Below are 25,260 nucleotides of genomic sequence, written 5' to 3' on the forward strand. Positions count from 1 at the left end.
TGAAAGTAGTGAACCTTAGAGGACAACATACCACTGACTCTTCTCTAAACCAATATAATTTCTAGCTGCATTCTAAATTTATACACAAATAAATGTAGATCTCATCTCTTCATTAAAAAAAAAAGTATTTTTTTTCAGTAGATGAAGACCATTACAGAAAGCCATAGCTGGTTCAAAATGCAGAGAACTGATCATAGGATGTCCAGCTCTAATTGCTAAAGTTATAATAAAATCCCACACCTAAGGTTTAGGAGATATTGAAAAAAGAGGGGGAAGAAAGATTGTTAAGAGAAAAAGGACCATGAAGTCTGTTGTGAAACTGCTTTCTAAAAGTAAAAAGGATGCTACAATCATGAAACAGCAACAATATGGCTGCCTAAATAAGACATGAATAATAAAAACAGCAACATACATGGTAACATGAAAGGAAAACCCCGTGGCTACCCTCTTTTAGACAAAAAGCTACAAGTAACTAATAATCGCTGTATAAGTCAGGTTTCTCTAGAGGAACAGAACATATAGATTGAATATATATGTAATATATATGTGACATGTATATGATTTATAATAAGATATGTATGTGTGTGGTTATAGTCTTATAGTCTGTGTTTGACAATGTTTGTCTACCAACAAAATGTCCAAGGACCCCCTAGTTGTTTAGGCCACAATGCTGAATAGATCAGCTGGTCTTCAGTATATGCCAAAATCCCAAAAACGTAGACCCTAATACTAGTGAGGGAATAAACTTGCCAGCAAGAGTGATACAATCAGGCAAAGAATGAAAGTTTCTCTCTTTGATATAGGCTTCAGGAAGAAGGTATGTCCCAACTTAAAGATGAATTTTCTCACCTCAAATTATATGGACTAAAGGTGTCTCTCCAACCTCAGAAGATTTGGGTTTAAAGTAGGCTTTACCACTCCAAGTGATTTAATTGAGAAAAAAATTCCCTCACAGCTGTGCCCAGATGCTTGGATTTACTTATTTCCAGATGTGCTCAAGTTGACAGACAAGACTATCCATCAGATCCACGAAGAGGGAGAGATTTAATCTTTCATGGAATTATCCAGCTAATTGGTTATTCATTACCAAATGATCATATTCATATGAGCAATGCTAACTCAGCAGGATATATACATATTTGAAGAAAAAAGATCACCAGTTTGAGTGAGAGTGAAGAAGTAAGGGGATAATATTAGAGGAGCTGGAGGGGGGAAATGACAGGGGCAAATGATATAATTCTATTTTAAACTTTTAAAAACAAGTGGGAGGGAGAAAATGCAATGAAAATATAGGCAGAAATAGGAAAGGGTTCAGAACTTATGTGATTCCTTATCTTGTAATAAAATCAACAGCATGATTTAATTTCTTTCAATTATTACATTATTTTATGACTTGACGCTCTTTTGGTCTATAATCAATGCATTATCTTTAAGTTGAGGCATGGTTTCCTAAGTCCCAGCAGAATGGAGCAGGATGGAGGCAGCAAACATCTCCTTAGTATTACATAGGATGGTTCTTAAACATCTCTGAACCTCGGTGATATATAGGGTTCATTAACAACCAACTCATTCCTCTGGTCTCAGCTGGTGTGTAGCTGTGGCAGAGTCTTCCAGTATTGGTTGGATTTCCCTGCCAAAGGCAGTTTCAGAACTTTGCCTAGATTTTGTCACTCCTTCCATGCTGTGTGAAAAAAAAAAAAATGCATGAAAGCCATGACTGACATGCATTTATCTTCTGCCAGGGATTCTCTGAGAAACAATGAAATTAATATCACTGACATCACTAAATGTAGAATACTGAATTCATGGAATGTAAAAAAAACATGAACACTGGCGCTGTTTGATGTGATGGTCCCATGTCTTGGGATTTCCAGTTCATTCTCAAAGTTTAAATGTCCATTGTGCTACTGAATAAGTCTATGCTAAATGAGAAATATGTGATAACTTTGAATGGTCTGAGGAGCTCTATAATAATTGAATAATGATGTAAACATTAATGAGCTAACAATAAAACAAAATCAAGATTCTGAGAAGAATAGAGGAAGTACACAATAGCTGACATCACAATTCTTCCTTCAAATTTAGTCTTGAGGATACTATTGACAAATGTAAAAACAGAGAAGTAAATGATTTGTACTGTTTTCGTTCTGTTAAAATTTTGGAGACTATCATTCTTTGAATTCTCAATAGTGGAGAAAGACTTGCACTCCAGTTTTAATAATGAGGAAAATATTAATAAAATTAACACTTAAAATACAGAATCATAATACATTCTAAAGGCATCAGAGCTTTGAAGATATTACTTCACTTACAAATTGTGGCTGCTTAAGCATTTTGCTTCCAGTAGAGATTAATATATAGAGAAATGTGTTTATTTTAATATGAAGAGATAGATGTCTAACCTGCCTATATAACCGTCTCACACATACTTAATTTCTTCCAATCCCAAATGCCCACCTTTCAAAGGAAGCTGATTACATTCAGCTCGTGAATGCACTCATTAAAATGGCCCTAGTGTACAGAAACTGTGCTGCTTATAAAAAGCTAGAGGGACTTGGTACAGATAAGAGGAGGCTGAATGCTATTAGGCTAAGAAAGCCCAAGTGCCAAATTTATAATCTCACTCACATGTCTTGTTAGGGCAGTAACTTACATAATTTTAGGAAACTCGATGTTGTATAAGAACTGCAGAATCTGAAGCATCAGCTGGCAAATACATCTATCACACAGTCTTAGGTCTCAAGGAAAAAATAAATTCAAACAAAAGAATTTGATGACCTATCTTAATGTTTCCAAAGATACAAGCACACACAAAAGTCCCCATCATTGTTTTTCATATCTGTGCTTGGAGATAGCTTTGCTATGATTATTTAAAAAAAAAAATTGTGGGGAATCACCTTGGATGACATTCCCAGTGGACTGAGGGTTTGAACTCAGGACTTTATGGTTAATTAACATCTTCAGTGACTAGTAAAAAGCTTCAATGTTAAGAGCATGTGGAATTTGGCACAAGCAATTGCTCATCATTATTTCAACAGAATGTCAGGCACAGGGTAGGAACCAGAGTTGATGTGTGTCATAGACGAATAATGATAGCCAGGCACCTAATTGCTCCTTGAAAAAAAAGAAAAAATAATAATAGTTTTTCAAAGTTTTGAGCAGATTTATAGTATGTTTTCCTGGCACCAGAACTAAAATCTGGGAACCTCTGCAAATTGTGCAAAGGTAAATTTAGACACTGAAAGGTGTTTGCATTTTCAGTCCTGTTCTCAATAACCTGGGAATGAATCATAAATCAGGCGAGTTTAGGAATTAAATGTAATTTGCTTGGGTGAATCATTTGCTCACTTTCTCAAATATATTTTCATCCTCTAAGGCCCAAATCCTATTATAAGGTTTTTAGCTATGCTATTAGAGAGGATCTTGGCTATGTGACAGTTCTCAGCCTCTAAAGTTAATTTTCCCTCAAGTGTTTGTGAGTTCTTGATCACATAATCAGAGCTCCTCATTTAATATCAGATACATAGATGGAGACATTCACACTATATTTACATATTATTCCCCTGAAACTGTTGTAAATTCCCAGGCATTTTATGGATCTTTGGTAAACTTTGTTATTCCCGCTTAACCCACATCCTTATAGTTTTATGTTTGAACAGCACAAAATTGTCATAGTCCAGCATTGCAGAATGGGATTGATCTTGCTCCTTAGGTTTATTTCATAGCTGTCCTAGTAAAGCACCTGCTCAGTATTTTAGATCTCTTTTTAATGTCACTGGTTGATTCAGGAGAAAAATCTAAGTGGCCTGTAGCATGGGTTAAGCATTCTGGCAATCTGATGTTTATTCAGGACAAATCTGATTAGGATTGACTATTTCACTGTGAGCTACAGTTACCTCTGGATCACATTCAACTGTTCTATTTGAACATTAAATTTATATGACCAAGGAGATGAAAGACTATAAAATGGGTAAAATATTTGACGTTTTTACTTAAAACTTATTTATTTATTCACTTTACACTACTGTCACAGCCCCACCCCCATTTCCTCCCAATCTCACCCTCCCACCCTCTTCTCCCCACTCTCACCCATGTCTCCTCCTCAGAAAAGGGACTCCCCCAACCCCCGAGGGCATACCAAGTCACATCAGGACTAAGTGCATCCTCCTCAACTGAGGTCTGACAAGGCAGCCCAGCTAGGGGAAAGTGACCTAAAAGCAGTCCATGACAGAACCCCTGCTCTAATTGATAAGGGAGCCTAATGAAGACCAAGCTTCCTATTAACTTCATATGTGTAGGAAACATAGGTCCAGTCCATGCATGTTCTTTGTTGATGGTTAAGTCTCTGTGGGCCCCTATGGGCTTCAGTTTGTTGACTCTTGGCCTTCTTGTGGAGTTTTTGTCCCCTCCGAGTCACTCTGTCCTTCCCCCAACTCTTTCATGAGACTCCCTAGACTCTGCATCTGTTTCAACCAGCTGCTGGGTGGAGCCTCTCAGAGGACAGACATGCTAGATTCCTGTCTGCAAGCATAGCATAGTATTGTTGACAGTGTTAGGGGTAGGTTGTCTCCCAAGCGGCTGTCTCAGATTGGGCCAATCATTGTTTGGCCCTTTCTTCAATCTCTGCTCCTTTTTTATTGCTGAACACCTTGTAGGCAGGGTAAATTTTAGGTTGAATGTTTGGTGGGTGGGTTGGTGTTCCTTCCCTCCACTGGATTCCCTGCCTGGCTAGAGGAGGTACCTAATTTAGTCTCCATATCTCCAGCTGCTAGGAGTATCAGCTAGAGGCACTTCCACATCCTCCTAGGAGCCTCTTCTGCTGCAGGTCTGCAGCCTGTCACAGATACACGCCTGCTCATCCATTTCCTTCTTTCTCCCACTCTTCTCACCTCCCACCTCCATGTCCCTGTTCTCAACCCACCTGGTCCTCACCCCTATGCCCCTTCCCCCTCCCTCTCCCAACCAATTCTCTCTCTTCATCCACTTCTGATGTCTATTTTAATTCTCCTTTTGGGAGATTCAAGCATCCTCCTTTGTGTCATTCTTGTTACTTAGTCTCTTTGGTTCTATGGACTAAAGGATGGTTATACTGTAGTATATGGCTCATATCTACTTATAAGTGAGGAGATGCCATTGTGTGCCTTTTTGAGTCTGGATTACCTCATTCAGAACAATAGTTTCCAGTTCCATCCATTTGCCTGCAAATTTCACGATTTCCTTGTTTTTAATAGCTGAGTATATTCCAAAGTACACTGTCAATTGAACAAAATGGTGGCCTACAGATTAGGAAAAGATCTTCACCAACTCTGTATCCAAAAAAAATATAAAGAACTCAATAAATTAAACACCAACAAAGAATATAATCTAATTAAAAATGGTGCACAAAAATAAACTGAGAATTCTCAACAGAGGAATCTCTAATGTTCAAGAAGCACTTAAAGAAATGTTCAATGTCTTTAGACAAAGGGGAAATGCAAATCAAAACTACTCTGAGATTCCATCTTACTCCAGTCAGAATGGAAAAGGGAAGGACATTGGAAGAGGGCAAAAATAAGGAAGAAGATAGGAGCTGACCACAGAGGTCCTCTGAAAGATTCTACCCAGCAGGGTATTAAAGCAGATTCTAAGACTCATAGCCAGACTTTGAGCAGAGTTCAGGGAATTTTATGAAAGAAGAGGGTAGAGGGATGAAGAGGACAGGAGTTCCATAAGAGAGCAACAGAAGTTAAAAAAAAAAAAGAAAAAAAGAAATTCTAGACCCAGGGGTCTTTTTGAGACTGATACTCCAACCAAGGACCATTCGTGGAGATAAGCTAGAACCCCTGCACATATGTAGCCCATGGCAACTTAGTGTCTAAGTGGGTTCCTTAGTAAGGGGAACAGGGCCTGTCTCTGACATGAGCTCAGTGGCTGGCTCTTTGATCACCTCCCCCAGAGTTGGGGGCAGCCCTACCAGACCACAGAGGAAGGACAATGCAGCCAGTCCTGATAATACCTGATAGGGTAGGGTCAGAGGGAAGGGGAAGAAGACCTCCCCTATCAGTGTACTGGGAAGGAGCATGGGAAGAGAAGAGGGAGGGGGCTACAGCTGGGATTAAAGTGAATTAATTGTAATAATAATAAAAATAAAAATAAAAAATTCTCCAAACCTCAAATACAGCACATGCTGGCGAGGATGAGTATGTGGAACACGAAAAGTCCTCCACTACAATTGTTGGTAGAAGTACAAACTTATATAACCACTTTAGGAATCAATGTGGCAGTTTCTCAGACAATTGAGAATAGTGCCACCTCAAGATCCAGTTATATCATTCCTGAGCATATACACAAAAGATGCTTCACAATACCACAAAGACATTCACTCAACTATGTTCATAGAAACTTTATTCATAATAGCCCAAACTGGAAACAACCCAGATGTTCCTCAGTCGAAGAAAGGACAGTTTTGGGTTTTTGTTAGAAGTCAGTAAAATGGCCTTGTTTGTGATATGAATCCTTTCTTGAAATTTTTTAATACCTCATTCTCAGAAATTCTAACTGCTTTTCTAAATAAACTGGGTTCTATTTTTTTTTTGCTTTTATATTTACAGTTTTTAAGCCTGAAAATGTCATTAAATCTGAACAAATATGAAATATCAGTAAAATAGTTCTGTACTTGTCTTTTCATGGAGAGTTCTATTCTGTTTTGTTAACAGGAAAGTAGAAAACCCATTGAATATAAAATATACTAATAACCTTTAAAGTATTTATCATTAAAGTTAAGTCCTCATTTTTTAAATATTTACTGTGTGCTGAATATTTTTATTTCTTTTTTTAATTTTTATTTTTTATATTAATTAAAGTTTATTTACTTTGTTTCCCAGCTGTAAAAGACCGTCCTGATGAGACCTGGTAGGCTAGGGTCAGATGGAAGGGGAGGAGGACTTCCCCTATCAGTGGACTGGGGAAGGGGCATGGGAGGAGATAAGGTAGGGAGGGTGGCGGGAATGGGAGGGAACAAGAGTGGGGCTACAGCTGAGATACAAAGTGAATAAATTGTAATAAATAAAAATTTATATTAAAATAAATAACTAAAACGTAAATTACATAGAAAATATTGAGTAATTAAAGATCAGAAAATATTGCACACGCACATATTATGAGCATGAGAAATATTGAGATTTCATTTAAATATATTACCACCAAGAAAAAACATAGGTCCAGATGGTTTTTCAGGTCAGCTCATTTCTAGCAAACATTCAAGACACAAATAATTCCAACCTTGCACCAATTCATCCATAAGAATCATATTTTGAAACTAAAAATGCTGCAACTTTTTAAAATCACCTTATTATATAATCAAAAAGAAAAACAGAGAAACGAATGACCATACTAACCCATGAACATATGTACATACTTTCTGTGAGAGGAACTTTGTCAAGTGACTATTTTGCTCATTTTATTTTTAAAGATTACATAATAAATCCACAAATAAATGCTGGTTTTTAGGAGAGAAAATATATATACTGAATAATTAGAAGTTCATTAAATGTACTGAACCAGAAAAATGCCTGTGTACAACATCAAAATTTTAAGGACCTATTAAATGTTAAATTATTGAAAACATAAGCTTAAGCATTATTCCTGAAATTTAAGCCATTTTAAAACTTTTTGTCATTAATAAAATTTATAAGTATACCTGTTCAAACGCAGTGGCACAAAGCTGAGTTTGATGGCACATGCTTACATTAATCACACTGACGTTGGGGGCAGAGAGATAACCGGAGCTACTTAGCTAAGGCAATGGTGGCAGGGAATATCTGGGCATGGCCAAGCAATGTGTGAACTGAAGGCCCACAGCATGAGAGGGAGCCTATGCCTTACACTTCATGGATGGACAGGAAGCTAGAGATTGGATACCCCAGAAACCTAGGATCAGTGCCTTCCCCAGTCATCAGAGAAGCTCCTTCCAGGAGCAGATGGGAGCTGGTGCAGAGACCCACAGTCATCCATTATTTAGAGAGAGAGAGTCTAAGTTGGAGGTCTCCATTGTTCCTAACCACCAAAGCTTAGGGAACCATGCCGGGGGTGGGGGAGAAAGATTGTAGGAGTCAGAAGGGATAGAGGACACCATGCGAACATGGCCTGTTATGCCAGGTTCACAGGACCCTCAGAGACCACCAGGAGATGGCTCGATGCAATTGCAAGTGAGCTTTATTATGAGAGCAATAGAACTCAGGACCCAAGTCTCACTGACGCAGCAGTAGAGAAGTGGGACCCCAAGCTCTGAGTGAACAGGATTTTTAAAGGGAAAGTCTGTGAGCCAGGGGTTTCCATGGCAGCAAGCAGAGGGGCACAAGCCTTGGTGTTACAGAAATGGGTTAAGTTTAGCAGGGCGGGGTGACCTTTTCTGAGGCACACAATCACAATGGCTAAGGCATATAATCACAATGGCTATTTTTCTAAACCATATCTGAAACATTGGGGAGAATTTTCCCACCCGATTCTCAACCAATTCCCATTGATTATTGCCAGGGAGTTTTTCTCTATTTTCTATGAAGCATTTATTCTGTTATATTTCCTGGAGGCTGTTGCTAGGAGAGTTAACTTTGTTTTCTGCCAGGTGTACATTCTGTGATATTTCCTGGTACCTGAATTCAGTTCCCAGTCAAGATCTTTATTTCAAAATAGAGTTATATTCAGGCTATCTTAAGCTCTTCAGGCCCACCTTGTTTTCACTCACATGGGCTAGCAGAGACTGAAATGGTAAGCACGGGGCCTTATGGGTGCTTCGGTTCTCTGCATGTATGTTGTGGCTGTTAGCTTGGTGTTCTTGTGGGACTCCTAACTGTGGGAAGCTCTGTCTAACTTTTTTCCTGCTCATGGGACTCCTTTTCTCCTATTGATTTGACTTGTCTAGTCTCAACATGAGGGCCTTTGCCTTGTCTTATGGAATTTTGCTCTGTACTATTTTGCTGTGCTCTCTTGGAGGCCTGCCATTTTCTAAAAAGGAAATGGGGGACTTGGATCTGGGAAAGAAGGGATGTGGTGGTGGTTCTAGAAGTGGAGGGAGGGGAAATTCTGATTGGCATGTAATGTAAGGGAGAAGAATCTATTTTCAATTAAAATAAAGGGATTCCTACTTTAAAAAATGTTTTATCTGATTTCAAATACTTAGAAAATATAAGCTGACTCTTTAAAAAAAGATTTTGTTAAGCATGCTTTTAAAACCTTGAAACATACTGCAATTTTGAACTACTTAATAACTATTTTTCTTATTAATTACACTTTATTCACTTTGTATCCCCCCATAAGCCCCTCCATCCTTCCCTCCCCATCTCATCCTCCCTCCCCCTTCTTCACACATGCCCCTCCCCAAGTCAACTGATAGGGGAGGTCCTCCTCTCCTTCCTTCTGATCTAATCTATCAGATCTCATCAGGAGTGGTTGCATTGTCATCTTCTGTGGCCTGGTAAGGCTGCTCCCCCCTCAGGGGGAGGTGATCAAAGAGCAGGCCAATCAGATTATATCAGCTACTTTGTTTTCTTCAATTTAATGAAAATAACCTGGCAGTTGCAAATGTTAAATTGAATCTCATGTTTACCATGCATAAAAATTATTCCTTCTGTTATATCACCTTTTTAAGAAAAACAAACTACTAAGAATAACAAACATCAGCTTATTTCACTGTCTCCATTCAGCTGTGCTCAGGGCAGACATTACTAATAGAGTATTATTTTTTCCCGATGGAGCTCATATTGCTTTGGTGATCACTAGTAGGCACCTCAACCCTAGCAAAATAAGCCCAAGTCAAACAGTAGCTACTCTGCCAAAGCAATTGGTGTCAGGCATCACCCCACAGAGTCATCTCATTAAAAAGCTCTGGGATATCACCAGGTTCTTCAGTTCTTTCCAGGATTTCTAATGATTTATTCCTACATCATCCTTAGACGTTCTCTGCCAATTTAGATGAGATTCCCGCAAGCACTGAGGACAAGAGGTGGCATTCCAGTGTAACTTAAGTCAAGCTTCATCAAAATAACTATTTATTTTGGAATTTCCCGACTAACGTTGCATGGATCTCAATTTATCTCATGATGATATCTGAGCCTGCAGTGAAATGTAGGAAATAAAAATTAAAAACTAGCTAGGATTTATAAGAACCTACAACCATGTACTCAGTACACATTTCAGAGTGTGGTCGAAGTTCACATACATTAAAATATAATGCTTTAAGGAATCAATAATGTCTAAGTTCTGTATGTTACAGAATAACATACACACACACCTCTTAAAACAAGTTTAATAAAAAAGTAAGGTAATTACGTTTTTAACAGGTAAAGTTAAACAAATTGAAATGAAATTGATAAATTGAGCAATTATCACTGGGTTAATCAATTTATACTTTAAAATAAAAATCATTTTTGAAAACTTAACTGACAAACTGGTGTTATATTCATCTTATTCATTTTTGCTAAAAATCTGGCAAAAATTTGTCACTAATCCGTAGATATATTTTCTATGAAGACACAAAGTTCTCAGGTAAGGCTAAGGAGAATCATAATCATAGAAGTTCTACTACTCTTCAGTATCCATTTTGCTCCTTACGTGACTACACTTGATTCCTGAATTGTCATTCTTAAAAGATGTAAGACCACACGACTTCAACTTGAAGTTACCATTTCTGTCTCTTTGGAATAGTTCATGAACCATGTGTTCCTTACATTGAAACATGTGTGGTAGTAAATGTGCACTTCCACAGTAAAAAATCAACAAGACTGGTGCAATTAAGTAATTATTAACAACCTTGTGCTGTGGTATGAATGTGGAAAGCCTAGTCTAAGCTCATGGGTGTGCACAACTGGTCCTCAAATTGTAGGGTTGTTATGGGAGGGTTGTGGAACTTTGGGGAGAGGAATTTTACTCAAGGAAATGGGTCAGGGGCGTTGGCCTTTCTTGTACAGAGCTACTTTTAACTCCTTTCAGGCCCTGTTTTCTGGCTTGTCCAATGCGAGCAAGCTGCAGCATGCTCCTGTCACATCATCCAAGAGCTGATCATACTACATTTACCATCATGGATTATTAAATTATGAGCCAAAATAAGCCTTTTCTTCTTTAGGTTGCTTCATGCCACTGTGACTTATTTTTCACAGGGACAGAAAACTAATATAATAGGTTGATGTTAACACAGCTTGTTATCAATCTCAGGCTTCCTGAAGTTTCATAAAACAAAAAGTGACAACATCCAATCATGCAGCCATGGCGAAGATGACATAGAGCACCCCAAACAGGGATTCTCATCTTAATAAACACACTGTGTGTTCTATAAATAATCACTGAATGTTGTCAAATCAGAGCCAATAACTTAAGCAGAATTAATTATACAATAAGTGTATTTTTTGATTCAATGTTAAGGTTATGCTGTACAAGACCAACATGCAGCAAAGAATTATTCTCTTTGTATGGTCAACAAAGGTGATTCATCTTCCTAAGCAAGATGCATGCATTTGCCCAGCAGAAGACAGGGTGTTTTCTTTTGCTTTCTCTCCCTTCCTCCTTCCTTCCTTCCTTCCTTCCTTCCTTCCTTCCTTCCTTCCTTCCTTCCTTCCTTTTTTCTTTTTCTTTCTTTCTTTCTTTCTTTCTTTCTTTCTTTCTTTCTTTCTTTCTTTCTTTCTTTTTCTTTCTCTTTCTTACCTTCTATTTAAAAAATAAAGTCTAAAAGCTGGGAACTGAAGAGAAATAGATAAAAATATGCTACTACAAACAAAAGACATGTATGCAACAGTGCCCTCTCTGTTCTGAGACTCCAAGAACTCAAGTATACCCCTAAAATCACAGGTATACTAAACATTACATATACACAGATATATGTATAGAAATTATGGTTTTCATGTTCAACACATGCACCTATATCTATGACTACCCATGACACTGTTTAGCTATTAGGCACATTAAGAAGTCAACAACACAGATAATACTGAAAATTGTACTGTAAGAAAAGTTGTGTAACTGTGGCTTCTACCCCTTTCTCTCTATCTCCTAATCTAGCTCTATGTTTTCTATTTCTATCTAAATTTATCTCAGAATATCTCAGCAGCTAGCTCTGCTTAAAAGCTGATGGCCGGAGTATCAAATTAGTTATTTTTGTGTAACCCTTACCTTCTTATTAATAGCCCCAAGATAGGAATGCAGTAATTTTTGAAATTTTTAGTGGTCAAGGAGAAGCTACAAAATGTTTCCTTTATTAGAAAGGTGAAAGCTCTCAAATTAAAAAAAGAATTATGTTATGATCCAGTCATGAATAACCACTGTGAAAACAAACTGATGAAACTGAAAGGAAAAAAACATCATCTTAGGATTGCTACCCAGTTTTCTATGAATAACTAAAATATAGAAGGTAAAACTAATGTATTATGTTTGGGTAGAATATTAAAGGCATGGAGAATGGAATTTTAAAATGTTCATAAAAATTATAGAAAAAATTGAAACACATATGGTCCACAAATACGCATTTTAATAACTGGACATGTGACCCACCTAGTAAGACAGAATTGTTGTTTGTAATTGTGAATTTATCCTACTACCTGTGGGCTGGTGAGTCATGGACCCATGGACCGTAGAGGAGAACCTACTGTCATTTTCCTAAACCTTTATAATCTCTAACTGCATTATAAATACTTATCCTTATACCCACAGACAAGGGTAATGCTCACCCCGCACCATAAAAAGTATATTTGGGCAGCAGATGGAGGTCTTTACAGAAAGCCACAAGGTCAATGTACAGAAATCAACTGAAGTGGGGGGTCTATTCCTCTTAACACATTTACAACATAATCTTCACACTTAAAGCTCAGAGAACATCACAGAAGACGTCCAGAAAGATTGTAAAGGCTGAAGGGCCAGTACAATTGCCATAAGAGTCTCTCCTTTAAAAAAATTATGGAAAGGACAAAAATGTGAGTGACAGAGAGGAGGCAGAGGTGGATCTGAATAGTTGGAGGGAGGAAAAATTAGTGACGAGTGAATGTAGTCAAGATGAAGACACACATGTATGTACTCACTTATAAGTGGATATTATAAACACACTAAAATCTGTATACCTAAAGAAGCTAAGCAAGAAGGAGGACCCTGGGTAAGATGATCAATCCTCATTCAGAAAGGAAAATGGGATAGACATCAGAAGAGGGAGAAAACAGGCAACAGGACAGGAGCCTACCACAGAGGGCCTCTGAAAGACTCTCCCAGCACGGTATCAAAGCCGATGCTAAGACTCATTGGCAAACTTTGGGCAGAGTGCAGAGAATCTTATAAAAAAAAGCAGAAGATAGAAAGAGCTCCACAAGGAGACCAACACAATCAAAATATCTGTGCACAGGGATCTTTTCTGAGACTGACACTCCAAACAAGGACGATGCATGGAGATAACCTAGAACCCCTGCACAGATGTAGCCCATGGAAGCTCAGTCTCCAACTGGGTCCCTAGTAAAGGCAACAGGGGCTGTCTCTGACATGAACTCAGTGACTGGCTTTTTAATCACCTCCCCCTGAGAGGGGAGCAACCTTACCTAGCAGGCCACAGAGGAAGACAATGCAACCAGTCCTGATGAGACCTGATTGGCTGGTGTCAGAGGGAAGGAGAGGAGGATTTCTCCTTTCAGTGGATTAGGAAAGGGAAAGGAAGGAGAAAAGGGAGGGAGAGTGGGATTGGTAGGGGACAAGGGAGGGGCATACAGCTGGGATACAAAATGAATAAACTGTAATTAATAAAAAACAAATAAAGTAAAAAACCAAAATGTTCATTAATTCAATTAAAAAGATACTTTTATGAATTTTTCAAATGTTAATACAATATTATGTTAGTTTTACGAATGAATTTTTTAAGTTAAGTAGAAAAGGTAGAAAAATTGAAATAAATATATTTGCAAGTGATAAAATATAGTCAAGAAACATGAACATAGATACAAACTTCAGTATTTGGTAAAATGCTGACTAAGCCACACAGATAATTTTTTTCCATCATACATGCAAAATGAACAAAAACGTTAGCATCCAGCATTGTTGGTATGAGGCTTCCCTACTTGATGTATGATACATTATAATAATTTTATAAGTATTTCATCCTTGGAAAACTATCCCAAAGCTGTAAAAGTGATAGTACAGGGTCTTTTCTGAGACTGACACTCAACCAAGGACCATCTATGGATATAACCTAGAACTTCTGCTCGAATGTGGCCCGTCGTAGCTCAGTAAACAAATAGTTTTCCAAAGTAAGAGGAACAAGGAATATTTCTAACAGGATCTCAAGGTCAGGCTTCCTGACTCCCTCTCTACCCCCCAAGGGAGGAGCAGTCCTGTTAGGCCACAGAGGAGGACTCTACAGCCAGCCCTGAAGATACCTGATAAAACAGGGTCAAATGAAAGGGGAGGAGGTCCTTCCCTATCAGTGGACTTGGAAAGGGGCAGGGAGGAGACCAGGGAAGGAGTGTGGGGTTGGGGAGGGAATGTGGGAGCGGGATACAGCTGGGACACAGAGTTAACAAAATGTAACTAAAAAGAAAAAAAAAATTAAAAAAAAAGTGATAGTGCAAAGGAATGTGTAATCAATTAAGGCTATTAATTGAAACATTATTTACTGAAGAACAAAAAGAGAAATTAGTAAGAAATTAAATGATCATTATAATATTCTAAATTTATTTGTATAATTAATGGAAAAATAATACAAGTTGGAGAGAAGCATTTAGTGTGCTTATAATTTTACTTCTGTTATTAAAATTCTGCCATGATCTGTAAGAAATTATTGGATATGGAATGAATATTTTGCATATATACTGTATGTTTGTGGGTGCAACATGTTTTTGACAATGATTGCATGATCGAGATGCTTCACAGGTAAGGACTACAGTTCACGATCGGCTCAGATTCAACCATGAAAGACATAAAAACCAGAATAAAATATCAATTTTGTTTTATTCATGAGAGATAACTGTGACTATTATTTTAGTTGACTTGGGAAATTAGATTATTAGAATAATATCTAATTAGTGGCAGTAACCAGTTAGTTATTGTACTTTAATAGAGTAATAAAAATTAAAGGGTCTCTGAGTAGGAGCAGCAGGAGCTGCCTCTATCATGAATTCAGTTGACTGCTCTTTGATCACTCGCCCCTGATGATATAGCCTTGCCAGCTCACAGAGGAAAAGGATCAAAGCAGTCCTGATGAGACTTAACAAACTATGGGCAGATAGCAATAGTTGAGAACTCCCCCTTTCAGTGAACTAGGGTGAGGAGATGAGTGGAGATGGAGAGAGGGCAGGACTGGGAGAGTTGAGGGAGGGGGCTTCAATTGGGATATATAATGAATAAATTGTGAGGAAAAAATAAATCCACATATTCTCTAAAAGATGACATCGATGATAAATAAGAACATATCTCAAATGATGACTTAATGCCTAAATAATCAAATATATAAGATCAGTTAGATTATGAAATACTTTTGTACAGCTAGGTAAGTTGGCACGCTCATAAAGTCTTGAAATATTTCAGTAAACCAACTTTACCTATTTTGCCCTGATTCTACTGCATGAAAATGCTCATGCACAATTTTATTCTCCTACTGGATATGCTCAGATATTTAACTGTGATACTGCATTTTGTGATCTGAATGAGAATCGGTCCCCATATTTCTCACATTTAAACACTCAGCCCCAAGTAGAACTGCTTTGAAAGGGTTAGGAGGTGTTATCTTGCTGGAGAAAGTGTTCATGGGTGGTAGGCACTGAGGTTTCAAAAACTCACATCATTCCCCCTTAGCGCTTGGTGCATCTTGTTGTGAATCAAGATGCAAAGTCTCAGCTGTTCCTTCACTCTATCACTATGGACTCTAATCATCTGAATCCAGAAGCCAAATTAAAAGGTTTTTTTTGTTTTTTTTTTTTTAATAAGTTGGCTTGTCCATTGTATTTTATCACATGGGACTAAGACAGACCCACATTACTTAGGTCAGAACTATTTCATGTAGTTGAAGTGATCTCACAACTATACACTAGTTAATTATGTCTTATACATTTAATAGAGATGCCATCTTCTGTACCTCATTTAAGATTCTTAGGGGAACTTTATTATATTTTCTCAGATACTGACAATAGACTACATTACAACTATTCAGAGAACGTTGTTTAACATGTGTTCCCATATTTTTAGATTGATTGCTGAATCACTCTTCTTTTTTTTTTCAGACATAGTCAACTGTTATATCTTCTAACTAAGAAAAATAAAACATTATTTACAATGAATTGTCAAAATGTGGTAATATTTCAATAGTATTCACAGAATATAGCAAAAGTGATTCACAACATTACGTTCAAAAGACTTGTACTGTTCCCCGGACTCTAAATCTCAGCTATTTAAGTGTCAGCAAGGGATCCATTCTAAAAGATATAAAGCAGAACCTCTGAATGAGGATGAAAATAGCATTCTAAAATGGAACTATTTACCTGGAAAAAAAAAAGAAACAAATGTTAATTTAGTCTTCTGCATTAAATCTGTACTAGCGTGCCCTATAAAGCACTTTTCATGCTCCAAGGCTATCAAATAGGTTAAAAGATGATACCAAGGACTTATCATTCTGAGTCCAAGTACAAATATTTTGAATGTAGAAAACATTTAGTCTCTGTATGGATATGCTGCACTCTTGCTGAGCCTCCTCCATAGGTAACCCAGCTGACTGAAAATACATGTCTCTCTTAGCCTCACTCCTCAATGAAAAAAGGAAGGGAAAAGCTACTGAATTTGCTCTCTAAATGAGAATTAAAACTACTTAGCCCTCCATTGCCAGCTTCATTTGAATCTTATGGGGCCTGTTATCTAAAGCTCACTGGTTCTACCACCTTTCTGCAAGTTTCATTGGAGCATATAGCTTATTACATTTGCTTTCTTCAACAGGTTTATAACCAGTTCTTAATTCAGAGTTAGTAAGACAAATCCTATTTTCATGAAACATCTGATCTTATTCCATAACAATTCCTCAAGAAAAGTATCTTACTGCACAAACTAATGATATCATGGACAAGGTACCCATGAATGGAAAATAAGACACTGACTCATTCAAAATTACTCTCTCCTATTCCACCCCTTTATAATTTTACCTGCAATATATGTTCCTCCCTACCATAATTTGATTATATTTTGTTGTGTACATGCATGAAATTCTCTGGATGAAGCACTACACACTAATGCCATATTTATGACGACACACATACTTCTCACAATGGAGTGTATGTTCAATTCTATCTATTAAAATTTAGTTTGATAAGAAGCAGAGGGATAGGATATAAGATAAATATTTTTTTTAAAAAAATGAAACAGTAGTTGAAAAGGTATTTAGAACCATGAATGAATGAAATCAGAAAAAAAGATTATGATTTTTTTAAAAAAAAAGGTTACTGTCATGACAAGCCTAAAAAGTCACTTTTGACAGGGGAACAGGAGAAATGGTTCAGTGATTAAGAACACTTGTTGCTCTAACAGAGAAACCAAGTCTGGTTCCCCTCACCTACATGGAAGCTAACTATGTTTTTAACTATGTTGAACTATGTTTTACAGTTCCTGGGAATTTGACATCCTCTTCTGACCTTGGCTGCCACCAGACATGCATATGGCACAAATATACACATATAGGAAAACACTTTTAAACATAAAGTAAAACATGTTAATGTAAAAAATATCTGATTATGAATTACAAACTTTATTAATGAGATAATATAGTCTTAACATGAGTTTTTCCAAATAGTTCTAAAAATGATTTTTTTTTTTTACCATTCTATGAAGTAAAATTTCCAAACAAAAATTTTAACGAAAATATTTACCAAAGGAATGAATCGACAAAGCTATTTTCTCAATAATGTAATACAGGTTTTTGATCCTATAGTGGAGTTTTTACTTTCATGTTCAGAAAAAAATTGCTATTAGTACACATAATTTTTTTTTACATTACAGAAAATAAACATAGCTATAGCATACTAAGAATTAGAAAAAAAAGAGGTAAAACTTTAAAATGAAAACCCACGTTCCTAGTAAGATTACAGGTCAATAAATTATATATGATATGAGGATAAATTATTGTTTATATAAAGAGGTCTAAATATTTTTGTACATGTGTATATATTTCTGTACATGCTTCAGACACCAAAACTAGTAATCATGGTTTTTATTCAGCCATACGCATTACTAAAACAGTATTATCCAAAACAGTAGACATTACTGCATTTCTCTAGAAGTATAGTATACCTACATCCATCTTTTGAAAACATACTACAGAAATGTATGTAATTCCAGTAATATATGAAAAAAAGTCCTCTGAGAATGGAGAATTTACATAGGATGTGTTAATTAAAGACTCTGAAAGTGGTAATACAGAGAGGTCAACGTCCTAACTATGTCACATGTATCAGTACAACTTATGAAGTTCAAATTATAAAAAAATAAAATATATAAAAGTCCAATGTAGGGGTATGACTGCATATTAGATTTATATTACTCTTTGAATTTCCTCCATGGAATCAGCCACAAAAAATTCAGTCTAATTTTCCAATATGCTTCATGAGATTTCTAGAAGATACACTGTCATAATCTCCAAAGTTGTTCTGTGTTGGTTGTTATATAAGTAATATAACATAAATTGGTGGATTTTCAAAATTGGTGAGAATGACATTTACAATTTTTGGTTCAAGAATAATGTGGCCCTTTATATTTGCCATCAACTTGATCTGAATTGTCAATATCTACAGGACAGATAAACAGTGCTTCTGTGTGTCTGGGAGGTTGTGGCCAGATGTGACTTTGGCTATTGAGTCAGGATAATTTTCATCCATACGGATGTGCAACATCCAATTTCCTGTGGACTATCTATCTATCTGTATGTATGTATGTGTATCTGTCTGTCTATCTATCTATCTGCCTATCTATCATCTGCCTACCTACATATCTAATGTCTTGATAATATGAAAAGGAAACTTGCTAGACAATTTGTAGACAGGGAACCTGAAAAGCAAGCAGTTCTGATTCCTGTCTTAATTCATAAATACTAGAAGTGCTTAACCAAATCTTGTTGCTTCTACCAAAAATACCAAAAGGGTTTAGGAGCACTCATTCCTACTATGGTTTCTCATCATCTTTCCTCATTCATAATAGCCTAAAAAATACGCACAATGATATGTTCCAAACTGTGACACACAAATATTTCATGGGAGGATTGACAGGACAAATAAACCTGCCTTCAAACCTCAACAGAGTAACATCTAAATAACTCCTAAAAATGATTCTCAGGAACAACTTTCTCAAGTTTGTCTCCTCTATACAGAGCTGCATTTGCTTCCTTTCGCTTAAACTCTCTCCAACAATGTAGCTTCTTTCTAAAACTGACCACCCTGTTGTCTGGGAAATCAGTTCTTAGAGTTCTCAAGTGGAAGAACATGGAAGCCACATTTTTGGCATGACATTGGTAGCCACAACTCTTCTGAGACCCTTAAGACATAAATTATGGCTTACCGGAGGCACAAATAAAAAGTGTCCATCGCTATCGTGGGCCTTCTTTTTCTGAGTCGTTATTAATAGATGCTCTATTTTCTGTCACCTAACCATCCCACTATTGCTTTTTTTTCTTATTTTTTATATTGATTTTCATCTATCCATCATCTACTATTGGTTCTGTCTCTCAGCACCAATGAACTCTAATGAATACTACTATAATTCTTTTGGTTTGTGGCTAAGCTAAGAGCAATCAGAACCAAGGATACAGATGTCAATGTCACTCACATTGCCAGTAGGAACTTGAAGGTTCCGTAGTTACTCATATTTGAAATCCCTACTCTCTAATTAAGGATGTGTTCACTGAGGGTCATTGCCTTATATGCTGCTGGTCTGAAGATATACCGAATTATTGGCTGCATCTGGTCATCAGAGAAGTTTACTTTTGATGTATATATGTCAGTTGTTCTTGTATTTTTTAACTTTTTTATTTTTATTATTAGTTATATTTTATTAACTCTGTATCCCAGCTATATCCCGCTCCCTCATTCCCTCCCAACCACACCCTCCCTCCCTCATCTTCTCCCTGCCCCTTTCCAAGTCCACCAATTGGGGAGGACCTCCTCCACTTTCATCTGACCCTGTTTTATCAGGTATCTTTGGGACTGGCTGCAAAATCCTCCTCTGTGGCCAAGCAGGACTGTTCCTCCCTTGGGGAGTGGGGAGGTCAAAGAGTCTGCCATTGAGTTCCTGTCAAAAATAGTCCCTGTTCCCCTTCCCCTTACTATGGGAAACCAATTGGTTACTGAGCTACCACAGTTTTGTTTTGTTTTTTTTTTTTTTAATAATGATGTTTCCAGGATTTCCACCTCCGTTATGGGGTTCTACATCTATTATAAACTCCCTGAAAGGAACTGTATTTGAAAAATGAATTCTTTTGCATTTAGTTTCTGCTGCATGTCCATTTCAGTGAATGTTCTTATATTTAGCCATAACTGACATAATCATTGAACAACAAAAACTAGACCTCTTCATCCATAAACCTGAGCTTGTAAGAAACTTGTATTTCTGCTTCTTTCTATAGTAAGTATTTACGGATATAAAGCAAACTTGAGAAAACAAAGCATTTTTTCTGTTTATTCTTATTTAGATTCATTTCCAGAAAAAAAAAAAAAAAACACTCAGCCACATTAATAAAGCTTGGTTCGACTTTAGGTAGAGATAGTCCCATCTATGTTAATAGTAACAGTGTGTTTGGGAAGAACAAGCTGATCTTACCACAAGATGAAGAAATATTTGCTTGTTGGAAGACACAAGCAAATATTTTGGAAGTCGTTCAAGTTCCTTAATGGACCATTAGTAAACACGGAGAGGTGCAATGCCTGATTTGGTTGGAAGGCACTGTTTTTGATTAGTGGCAGAAACCAGAGCGATCAATCCTGACATTGAACTGCACCAGAACAAACAGATCCCACTATGTACTTATGTGTGTATTTGTTTGTTTGTTTGTCCTTAAAATTCTGCATTTGCTCTGATGTGCATAACCCTTACAAGACTTAAAACTCTCAGGCTTTGATTTTTTTTTAAACAATGCTTCTCTGCAGAAAAGTGGTGTGGTAATGGATCAGGTGTTAACATAGCTTTACAACTGTCCTGCACATAAAACCTTCTATCCTGTTAATAAAAACACAGTGACTCTGCAATGCAAATAATAAGTTTCATGATACAGAAGGCAAGCACATGCCATTAAGTATTTTATTCTTTGTGATTAATACATTATACATGATACTTGGAAGAGACACAGAGAATATTCTACCTCATAAGAATACAATAACTTTAATGTATGAGGCACTGAGGCACCTGATCACACATCAATTTCCCTACAAGCACAGCATTAATATTTTAATAAACCATTTGCTTTGCCTTGTGGGCAGCTACTGTGGAATAAGACTATCTGTACAAAATTTATCACATTGCATTTTAAAACCTGGTGATTTGAGTTGATCCAATTACCTTAGTTCTTCCGCTCTACCCTAAGGCTGTATCTAATGGAAGCTAATGTTATTTAGAAAGTATTTTTGTACTGTCTAGAAAACTAAATTTCTCAGACCTCCCTTTCATGGTGGAGGGAAAAGAGGAACCTGCCACCAACCACAAGAGTTCAGAAGGGTGGTAATCAGAAGAGCTACACTCTTGTTAGGGGTTATCTTGAAACCATTCATAATAAAATTTGAGACAAATTTATAGAAAATACTACACCTGTTCCTTTAAAAGAAAACCCTTGAAAAAAAATACTGTGTAGAAGAAAAGATTGATCTCTTTGCACATGACTGATTTGTCTAGAGCACAGGGATTTATTATTATAAGAGGTTATTATTTCAGGAAATTGAAGATAAAATCAATACTTCAGAGATCATAAAACCTTGGCATGAATTGAACATTGAAGGCAGGGTACTTTATTGGAACATGAGGACATTTAGATTTGGGTAACTATAGAGGTTGTTTTGTTAGCATTCTTCATTTAATTTTGGTTTAAATAATTTTCTTAGATCATTTTTTAAATTGTTAACTATGTCTTATTCAACACCTAGTTACAAAATTTCTTACTGTTGTTGCATAACTGTGATAATAAAACCAAGACATGAGAAATGAGCTGATGGAGTGTATATACTCTGGATGTGGTGGTGCACACCTGCAATCCCAGCACTAATGAGGCAAGAGCAGGCACATCCCGGGGAGTACAAGGTCAGCATGGATTACACAGTGAGTTCCAGGAGATCCAGGGCTACTGAAATCATGTCTCAGAAAAACAAAACAAAAAAACAAAAAACAAAAACAAGGCAAGGCTGCCCACTCTCTCTATATATCTTCAAAATAGTACTAGAAGTCCTAGCTAGAGCAATAAGAAACAAAAGGAGATCTAGTGGATTCAAATCAGAAAGGAAAAAGTCAAAGTATCACTATTCGCAGATGATATGATAGTATACTTGAGTGGCCTCCAAAATTCAACCAGGGAACACCTTCAGCTGAGAAACAACTTCAGAAAAGTAGCTGGATAAAAAATTAGCTCAAGAAAAAAAAAATCAGAGCCCTTTGGTATGCAAAAGACAAAAGGACTGAGAAAGAAATTAGGGAAATTACACCCTTCACAATAGCCACAAAGGACATAAAGTACCTTGGTGTGACTGTAACCAAGCAAGTGAAAGATCTATTTGAATAAAACTTCAAGTCTCCGAAGAAAGAAATTGAAAAAGATTTCAGAAGATGGAAAGACCTCCCATGCACATGGATCGGTAGGATTAACATAATGAAAATGGCTATCCTGCCAAAAGCAATATACAGATTCAATGCAATTCCCATCAAAAGACCAACACAATTCTTTACAGACCTTAAAAGAACAATTATCAACTTTATATGGAAAAACAAAACAAAAAACAAACAAACAAAAAAACCGAGAATTGCTAAAACAATCCTGTACAACAACAAATCATCTGAAGTTATCTCCATCCCTGATCTCAAGTTGTGTTACAGAGCAATAGTAATTAAAAACTTTATGATACCGGCATAGAAATAGAATGGTGAATCAATGAAATTGAACAGAAGACCCAGAAATATAATCACACACCTACAGATACTAGATTTTTTACAAAGAAGCCAAACCATACAATGTAAAAAAAAGACAGCATCTTAAACAAATTGTGTTGGTCTAACCTGGATATCTACATGTAAAAAAAATGCAAAAAGATACATATTTATGACCCTGCACAAAAGTAATGTCCAAGTGGACGAAAGACTTCAACATAAAACCAGGCACACTAAATATGTTAGAAGAAAAAGTAGGGAAGACCCTAGAGTTCATTGTCACAGGAGACAACTTCCTGAACAGAACACCAACAGCACAGGTTCTAAGATCAACAATCAATAAATGAGACCTCATGAAACTTAAAAGCTTCTGTAAAGCAAAGGACACTATAATAATAACAAGACAACTGCCTACAGACTGGGAAAGGATCTTCACTAATCCTATAGCTGACAGGGGGTTAATATCCAGAAAACATAAAGAACATTAAGAAGCTAAAAAGCAACAAATCAAGGATTCCAAATGAAAAATGGGATACACTGCTGGGTAGAGTCTTTCAGAGACCCTCTGTGGTAGGCTCCTGTCCTGATTCCTTCTGTTCTCCTTCCAATATTCGTCCCATTTGTCTTTCTGAGTAAGGATTGATCATCTTACCCTGGGACCTCCTTCTTGCTTAGCATTTTAGGTGTACAGATTTCAGTATGTTTATCCTATATTATATGCTTAGTTCCACTTATAAGTGAGTATATACCATGTGTGTCTTTCTGCTTCTGGGATACCTCAATCAGGATGATCTTTTCTAGATCCCACATTTTGCCTGAAAATTTCATGATTTCCTTGTTTTTAATTGTTGAGTAGTATTCCATTTTGTAAATGTACCACAATTTCTGTATCCATTCCTCCATTGATGGACTTCTGAGTTGTTTCTAGATTTTGGCTATTAGGAATAAAGCTGTTAAGAACATGGTTGAGCAAATGTCCTTGTATACTTGAGCATATTTTGAATATATGTATAGGAGTGGTATAGCTGGATCTTGAGGAAGTGCTAATCCTTATTGTCTGAGAAGGCACCAGATTGATTTCCAATCTGTGGAAATAGATGTACAAGTTTATATTCCCACCAGCAATGTTAGAGGGTTCCCCTTTCTCTACATCCTCTCTAGCATGCATTTTCACTTGAGTTTTTGATCTTAGCCATTCTGATGGGTGTAAGGTGAAATCTCAGGGTTGTTTTAATTTGCATCTCCCTGAAGACAAAGGATGTTGAGCATTTATTTTTTTAATTAAATTTTTATTTTTTAGTATTAGTTAGTTTATTAACTTTGTATCCCAGCTGTATCCTACTGCCTCATTCCTTCCCAAACCACCCTCCCATCCTCATCTTCTCCCTACCCCTTTCCAAGACCATTGATAGGGGAGGACCTGCTCCCCTTTCATCTGGCCCTCCCTTATTGGGTATCATCAGGCCTGGCTGCAATGTCCTCCTTTGTGCCCTAGCAGGGCTATTCCTCCCTCTGGTGGTTGGGAGGAGGACAAAGAGCCAGCCATTGAGTTCATGTTAGAAATAGTCCCTGTTCCCCTTACTAGGGTACCCACTTGGATACTGAGCTACCATGGGCTACATTCGAGCAGGGGTTCTAGGTTATATCCAAACCTGGTCCTTGGTTGGAGATACAGTCTCATAAAAGACCCCTGTGCCCAGATATATTAGGTCCTTGTGGAGCTCCTGTCCTTTCCAGGTCATACTATCTACCCCTTCTTTCATATGATTCCCTGCACTCTGCTGATGGTTTGGTTATGAGCCTCAGTATCTGCTTTGATACACTGCTAGGTAGAGTCTTTCAGAGGCCCTCTTCAATAGGCTCCTGTCCTGTTACTTGTTTTCTCCTACTTCCTATGTCCATCCCATTTGTCTTTCTAAGTGAGGATTGATCATCTTTAAGTGTTTTTCTGGCATTCTATAGTTCTCTAAAGAGATTCTCTATTTAGCTTTGTACCCCATTTTTTTCAGCTGGATTACTTGATTTGTTCCCTTTTAACTTCTTTAGTTCTTTATGTATTCTGCATATTAGCCCTCTGTCAGATATAGGGTTAGTGAAGATCCTTTCCCAGGCTGTAAGCTGTCAAATCCAAAATTTGGGCAGAGTGCAGGGAATCTTATGAAAGAAGGGGAAGAT

At 37.0% G+C, this 25,260-nt stretch overlaps 1 protein-coding gene across 1 annotated transcript in view; it reads right to left on the minus strand.

Moving 5' to 3' along the window:
* Window positions 1–25,260, minus strand: part of Sgcz (sarcoglycan zeta) — a 1,178,138-nt gene that overhangs the window by 840,343 nt on the left and 312,535 nt on the right. The window lies entirely within an intron of this gene.

The sequence above is a fragment of the Meriones unguiculatus genome, chromosome 4 (assembly GCF_030254825.1).
Source record: "Meriones unguiculatus strain TT.TT164.6M chromosome 4, Bangor_MerUng_6.1, whole genome shotgun sequence".
In the NCBI taxonomy this organism is placed as follows: domain Eukaryota; kingdom Metazoa; phylum Chordata; class Mammalia; order Rodentia; family Muridae; genus Meriones; species Meriones unguiculatus.